Below are 7,291 nucleotides of genomic sequence, written 5' to 3'. Positions count from 1 at the left end.
AGACGGCGACATCACCAGTGGTTTTGGCAGCCGAAGACCACCTTTGGTCAGGATAACTTGTACTAGATGTTCCCCTTCAAAATGGCCAATTGTTGGCGCCCTTCCCACTCAATTATTCAGGGAGAGGCCCAGGGCCTCTATAAATAGAGCTAGCCTCCACAAAGAGGGAGAGAGGAAAAACCCAGTAGAGACTAAGTAGAACACACCGCACCAGCTCAAGAACACCCCTCGCGAGGCTATTCTTCCCTTGTACTGTCCATCATCAGCCCTAGAGGCAATCCACCACACCACACACTAGAGTAGGGTATTACACCACAACGGTGGCCCGAACCAGTATAAACCTCGTGTCTCCTGTGTTTTTCATCATTTTCATCTTAGTTCGCACGAGAGGATCAGACGTAGATCGGTAGGGGAGAGATCTCCGCACGCACCCCAGTGTTAAAACCTCAAGTGTCTGCCGGAACCCGAAATCCGACAACTTTAGCTCCCTGCAGCTGGTCAAACAAATCATTAATCATCGGTAGTGGGTACTTGTTCTTGATCGTCACCTCATTCAATGCTCGATAATCAACAACCATTCTCAAAGATCCATCCTTCTTCTCAACTAACAACACTGGGGCTCCCCACGATGATGAACTTGGTCAGATATAACATTTCTCTAGTAACTCCTTAATCTGCTTCTGAATTTCCTCCAGATCATTTGCAGGCATCCAATATGGTCTCTTCGGTATTGGTATGGTGTCTGGCAACATCTCTATAAAAAATTCTATGTCTCGATATGGCAGCATGCCTGGTAGTTCCTCTGGAAATACATCTGGGTAATCCCTCACAACATGCACTTCTTCCTGAACAACTCCCAAGAGGGAATTTACTTGGGTTCTCCTTGGCGCATGCCTAGATACATACTTGATCCTCTTTCCCTCAGGGGTGGTGAGTAAAATTGACTTACTAGCACAGTCGATGTTTTCTCCATACATCGATAGCCAATCCATGCCTAGTATCACATCCAATCCTTTTGACTCCAAAATTATTAGGTCTGAGGGGAAAACATGCCTACCTATGGTCAATGGCATCTAAAAACATCCTCTGCTTGCCATATACTCCGCTCCTGGCGAGCTTACTAACATAGGTGTCTTAAGGGCTTTGGTGGGCAACTTAAACTTATCCACAAATCCCCTTGATATGTATGAATGCGATGCACCAGTGTCAAAAAGAACAATTGCAGTAAATGACTTAATCAAAAACTTACCGATAACTGCATCGGGCCGCTCTTCAACTTCCTCCACGTTGGCGTGGTTCACTTGACCTCTGGTGAAGGGGTTGGGCTTCTTCCCATAGTTTCCATTTCCATTGCCATTCTTCAACTCAGAACAATCATTGGCGTAGTGTCTAGTCTTCCCGCACTTGTAATAGGTTACATGGCTCAGGTCCTTCTTAGCGGGTGTGGCTGGGTTGGAATGGTTCTGGCTGTTGCTTCCTCCATTCCCATTCCCATTCTTAGGGCCACTATGGTTGTGTGGAATTCCTCCATTGCGAGTGTGGCCCCCATGGTTAAGGGTGTATCCTCCTGAGTTTGGGGGTAAAATGAGGCTTCTGCTGAGCTCCAGAGTTGTACTTCCCCTGTCCATACTTCCTTTTGTGACTCTCTATCTGCTGCTGCTTGCCTTCGATCATAAGAGCCCTGTCTACCAACTCCTGGTAGTTAGTGAATGTTGCCACCATCAACTGCATACTTAGCTCATCATTCAGCCCTTCCATAAATTTCTCCTGTTTGTCGGCATCTGTGGCCACATCATCTGGGGCATAGCGGGCTAACTTGCTAAACTCATCCACGTACTGCCCCACAGTATGATTTCCCTGGCATAAGTTGCGGAACTCACGCTTCTTCATGCTCATAGCTCCGGTTGAGACGTGTGCTGTGCGGAAAGCTTGCTGAAACTAATCCTAAGTGACATTGGCTATGGGCAAAGTGGCCGTGTAATTCACCCACCATGAGGCTGCGGGTCCATCCAATTGATGTGCAGCAAAGAGCACCTTCTCAACATTTGTGCAACCTGCGGCGGTCAGCTCCCTTCCAATCCTGCGGAGCCAGTCATCAGCAACAATCGGCTCGGTGCTACTGGAAAACACCGGCAGATTCAACCTTAGAAAATGGGCTAAGTTGTCAACTGGAGGTGGTGGCGGCGGATTGTTGTTGTTGCCTTGGTTCTGGACTAGTAGCTGCATCAAGGCATTTTGCTGTTGGATCAACTGAGTGAGCTTCGGTGGGAAGACAAATCCGGGGTCATGTCTCGGAGGCATCTGATAGGTTTAGAGGGGTGAGAGTAGAATAGAGTGAGGTCTAAAGAGAGAACACTACCCATATACACATGAGACAAACACATCATTTCACACCACTCAATTCAAACAAGATCATACAATCGATCAATCTACCATTACAAAATACTCGGACTACTACTATATACATGGGGGTGGTTGTCCTCCTCAGGTGTGGGATCTCCCATGAATATTCCTAGCTTCTTCTTCAGGTCTTCATTCTTCTCCAGTAGCACTGCAATTTCCTCTTTGTATCCATCGAGTGTAAACTTGAGTTCCTCTTCTAGCTCCATGTTCCGGGTCATCACCTTCTTCATGTCTATCATGCTGGCGCACATCTGGTTCTCCTGACGACGAATGTGCTGGTTTAACTCCTGGATGTAGGCTGCAATGGACTTGTCCCTCCTGGTGCAAATCATCTCCCATTGCTCATCTCGGTGTCCACATATCTGGTAGATGGTGTCCTTCAGATCCTTGTGATAAACCTCGCTGATGCATCCCATGGCGATGTGGGCTGCGATGCTCTTTCCTAGACTCCAGGTTGGTGCCTCAAAGGAAAACTCTATGGGCTCCATAACTAGTGTGAATGTCCTTCTTGGAACATGTACTCGAATTGTCCAGCGCTCTTCTTCAGGTAGAGTGGTGGTGTAGGTCCTTGTGAAGCTTGGTATTCCAATGCTCAGGTACTTAGTGGCCTCCTTCAAGTGTCGTCCGAAAGGGGTGTCATCATCCGGTTGGGCAAACTTGTTCCTTGGGTCCGCCATCTATAGAGTAGAAACTAGAGAAGAATCATAAATGAGTAGAGAAGAGTGTCCTATGGCTCATCTTAGTGGTCACATCCTACAGTCAGTGTGTGCTCTGATACCATCTTGTAGAGATCCGACCTCAGACGGTCAAATCTCTATGCATAAGTATCATCCCTGGATCGGTAATGCTAACACACACAGTACTCGAGGATTTATAACAGAGTTCAATCACACACTTATTAGATCGAATGTCTCAAAAAAGAACTTATTACAATAATATGGCTAAAGGCCATCTAAGAAGATAACAGCGGACGCTTCGAAAGGTAAATGAGTCCATCAACTCCAACGACATGGCTGAGTGCAGGACAACGACCTAGCACACCTTACTCTTCGTCTAAAAACTCTGCAACATAATACGTTGTAGCCTATGTAGGTCAGCACATGGAATATGCTGGCAAGATAACACTATAGAGCAATGAACAAGTAACGACTATAACTATATGCATATATGGCTGGTGGAGGCTCTATGGTTATCATTTGCAGAAAGCTAGTTTTTCCCTACAACAAAGGAATAAATTTTATGTAACTACAAAGTTGGTTGAAATATTGAGAATGGTAACCTCATCTCAATCTAAAATTAATAATCAATATCCAACCAATTTATTAAGTATAGTGATGATATCAACATAGTAATTCAAGCACTAGATACTCAAGATGTCCATAACCGGGGACACGACTAACCATGATTAGTTTGTACACTCTGCAGAGGTTTGCGCACTTTTCCCCACAAGACTTGATCTCCTCCATTGAATTTCTCGCACTGCATGATGTTTGAGAAACGGATGGCCAAGACACAGTCTTTCCGAAGAGGTCCCCTTAACCGATAGATAAGCCGGTACGCCTACAATCCCCTACATCTGCTAGCACATCATGGAAAGGTTTCCCACAACTTACTCAACTATGCCAGAGCCTCTGCACACGGATGTTTCCAGGATGAATAACACAAAGATCCCTTTGAGCCTAGGTGGCAAACCATAGGAAAAATCACACGGATAACCCCGGATTCTCCTTGGACAACACTGGATTCCCCAGGTGCCCACAAACCAATCCACCCAGATGTGTGTTAAAGTAGCCACCTTAAGTTAAACCTTAGTTAACAATAATCTCTCACATCTATCATGAATTCTCTCAAACCAGACCACGTCTACGAGCATAGCATAGTAGTGTAAGCATAACGTAGAAACTCCCAAGGTTTGAACAAAGGACAATAGGTTCTACCTCATCAACTACTTCCCAATACCCACATGTAAATCAGATCCCACTCATGCAATGTTTGAGGATTGAAACTAATGCATAAAAACTGGGTAATAAAGGTGTATGATCAAAGTGTTACTTGCCTTGCTGATGATCTGAAAACCCTAGTGACTCGTAGTAGCAAGCCTCACACTCCAGAAACTTTATCATGAACAAACAATAGCATACATAAGCACTCAAGCATAAGATACAAGGGTAAAACTCAAGAGAAAAGACCCAAATTGAAAGTTTAACTGAAGAGCTTCGATTTGCAAAAAGAATCAATCGAATCGGAGCTACGAAACTCAAACTGCGATCAAAAGAAGTTCGAATTCAAATCTGCTTGAAACCAAATTTTAAATTTTCAAAACCATGTTCAATTTGATTGTATTGAAATAGGGGAACAAGACGAAGATTTTGGTGTTGGTTTCACTGGATTTGGACGAACGAGCAAAAAGTAGCGAGGGTTTGAAATTCAGGGACTAATCTGTGATAAAAGTATTCACAGATAGGTCCCTAGCCAAAAAATAAAATAAAAGGAAAAACCTAACGAACTAACATTCACTAACATGAACTAACAAACGAAAACGTTCACTACCACGGATTAACGGACGAACGTCCGCTAATTAGAACCGATTGAAAAAACTGAGAAAAACCCTAACCCTAAAAATAAACCGAAGGAAAACCGAGCGGTTTTTACCGGCTAACCGGAGAAAAACGACGGCGACATCAATGGCGAGATTCGGCGTGGCTCCGGCGGCTTCGGAGGGCGAGGCGACATTGGTGGCGGGGCGATGCGGTGGTGACGGCGCGAGGCAGCGACGACGACGGGCGGCAGCGGCGGCGGATGGTGAGGAGAAGATGGCGGGGGCGGCTGCTTATAAAGAGTCGGGGGGGCGGCGCAGTCCAACCCGGACTCCTCCTCGTTGGAGTCCGGCGTCCGCACAGGCGACGGAGGCGGCGGGGCGAGCGCGGCTGGGCCTGGTTCGGCTGGGCCATCGGCCAAGTCGGGTGACGAAGTTTTTTTTAGAAAAAATTAAATTTCGCCCGAAAGAAAAATCCTAATAAAATATAAAAATAATTCTAAAAATATCAATTTTCACCGTCCAAACCTAATATTTAGGAGAATGTGAACATTTTTCTGGCCTAGAAATGCAATTTTCAAAAATGCATATTTTTATAATTCAAATAAAATAGCAAATAAATTACCAAATAAAATATTTACTTGATTTTAAAATTTCTTCTCCAATATTCATCTTTTTTGGAAAAGTCAATATCAGAAACAATTTTCACCATCCAAACCTAATATTTAGGAGTATGTGAATATTTTTCTGGCCTAGAAATGCAATTTTCAAAAATGCATATTTTTCTAATTCAAGTAAAATAAAATAGCAAGTAAAATACCAAATAAAATATTTATTTGATTTTAAGATTTCTTCTCCAATATTCCTCTCTTTTTAAGAAATCATATTATCTTCTCTCATTTATTTTTATTGTTAGAAATAATTGGGGAGAAAATTATTAAAAATCAAATTGATCCTTTTTTCAAATTTGAAAAAAAAATTCAAATATGAAAATTTGTGAAATCTCCAACTCTCTCCTTGGGTCCTTGAGTTGCTTAAAATTTCTAGGATCACATCCAAATGCAAATAAAATATGATATGCATACGATGACCTATGTATAACATCCAAATTGAAAATTGAGATGTTACATTGGGAGAGGAAGAAGAGGGCGTTCCGTTGGGATTTGCTCGCATGTAACAAACTACTTTCCTTATTGTCTCTTCCGCCTTCTCAACATCACTAGGGGCACCCTAAGCGCATGGAATTTGATTGCAATGTGAAAATTGACTGCTCCCTATCATTGGCGTTAATGTTCTCATGTGCAAGCTCAATTGGTAATGTATGACTCTTTCCATAATTATTTTTTATTGTCGAATCTAAATGTAAGTTTGATCTAGAATTAGTAACCAAAAATCCATCACATATTAGGATTGAATGATCTATTCTGTTGCATTTTATACATATCTATTCATTGGTTTTTCTCAGAGAAGTTTGGATCTGTACTTCTAGGAGCAGTCCTGTCGGTGGGAACGACACCTATGAGATCACTGGGACCCCTTCTATGGTTGGCGGGAGCGGAGTTGTGCAAAGAGCGGGTCTAGTAGCCAGCGCAAGGATCCTTTACCCAGGTTCGGGCCGCAAGGATGCGTAATACCCTAGTCCTACTTTGGTGTATATTTGAGTGTTCTTGAGCTTTCGAACTAGCTGCGGTGCATGCGTAGTCCAAAAGGTCCGAATCCTTCTCCAGTATGCCTCGGGCCTCCTTTTATAGTCAAAAAGTGGTCGCCACGGTGGCACACAGGAGGTGGAAAGGTAAACAGTGTACAAGCTTATCGCCTGTCATTACGGGACAAGGTGCATTAAATGTGTTCCTTAGGTGTCCCGTTGCTTTATTGGGGACGGTAACAAGGCCCGTCCCATCCGTCGTCGTTCTGTCTCGCTCCGACGTGCGTCCATGCCAATGAGGCATGCAGCACCACGTAAGCTGGCAGGCTGCTGAGATGGTGTGGTGGTAGGGTCTTCACGAAGATCTACATGCCACCACGTAGGTGCTTGCTGAGTTAGCCTGGAGGCCGCGCATCGCCACGCAGGTGCCCGCCCAGCCGATTGGGCTGGCAGCTGCATGGGAACAGCGATGGGGTCTTGGCAGGCGTGGGCCTGGCTATGGCCCCGCAGGTGTCCTCGGCAAGGGTCTTGCCGGGGCCCTGGCAAGGGTCTTGCCGCAGCATCGCGGTCGTCCCCGGCAAGGATCTTGCTGGGGGTTTCATGGATTTCCTCGGCAAGGATCTTGCCGAGGATCATCGTCTTCTAGTCCTCATCCGATCTTGTGTGCTCATGATCTTCTCGAAGATCTGCATGCCACCATGGAGGTG

This window comes from Triticum aestivum, chromosome 1A (assembly GCF_018294505.1).
Source record: "Triticum aestivum cultivar Chinese Spring chromosome 1A, IWGSC CS RefSeq v2.1, whole genome shotgun sequence".
Classification (NCBI taxonomy): Eukaryota; Viridiplantae; Streptophyta; class Magnoliopsida; order Poales; family Poaceae; genus Triticum; species Triticum aestivum.
Note: the sequence above shows the minus strand (reverse complement) of the source record.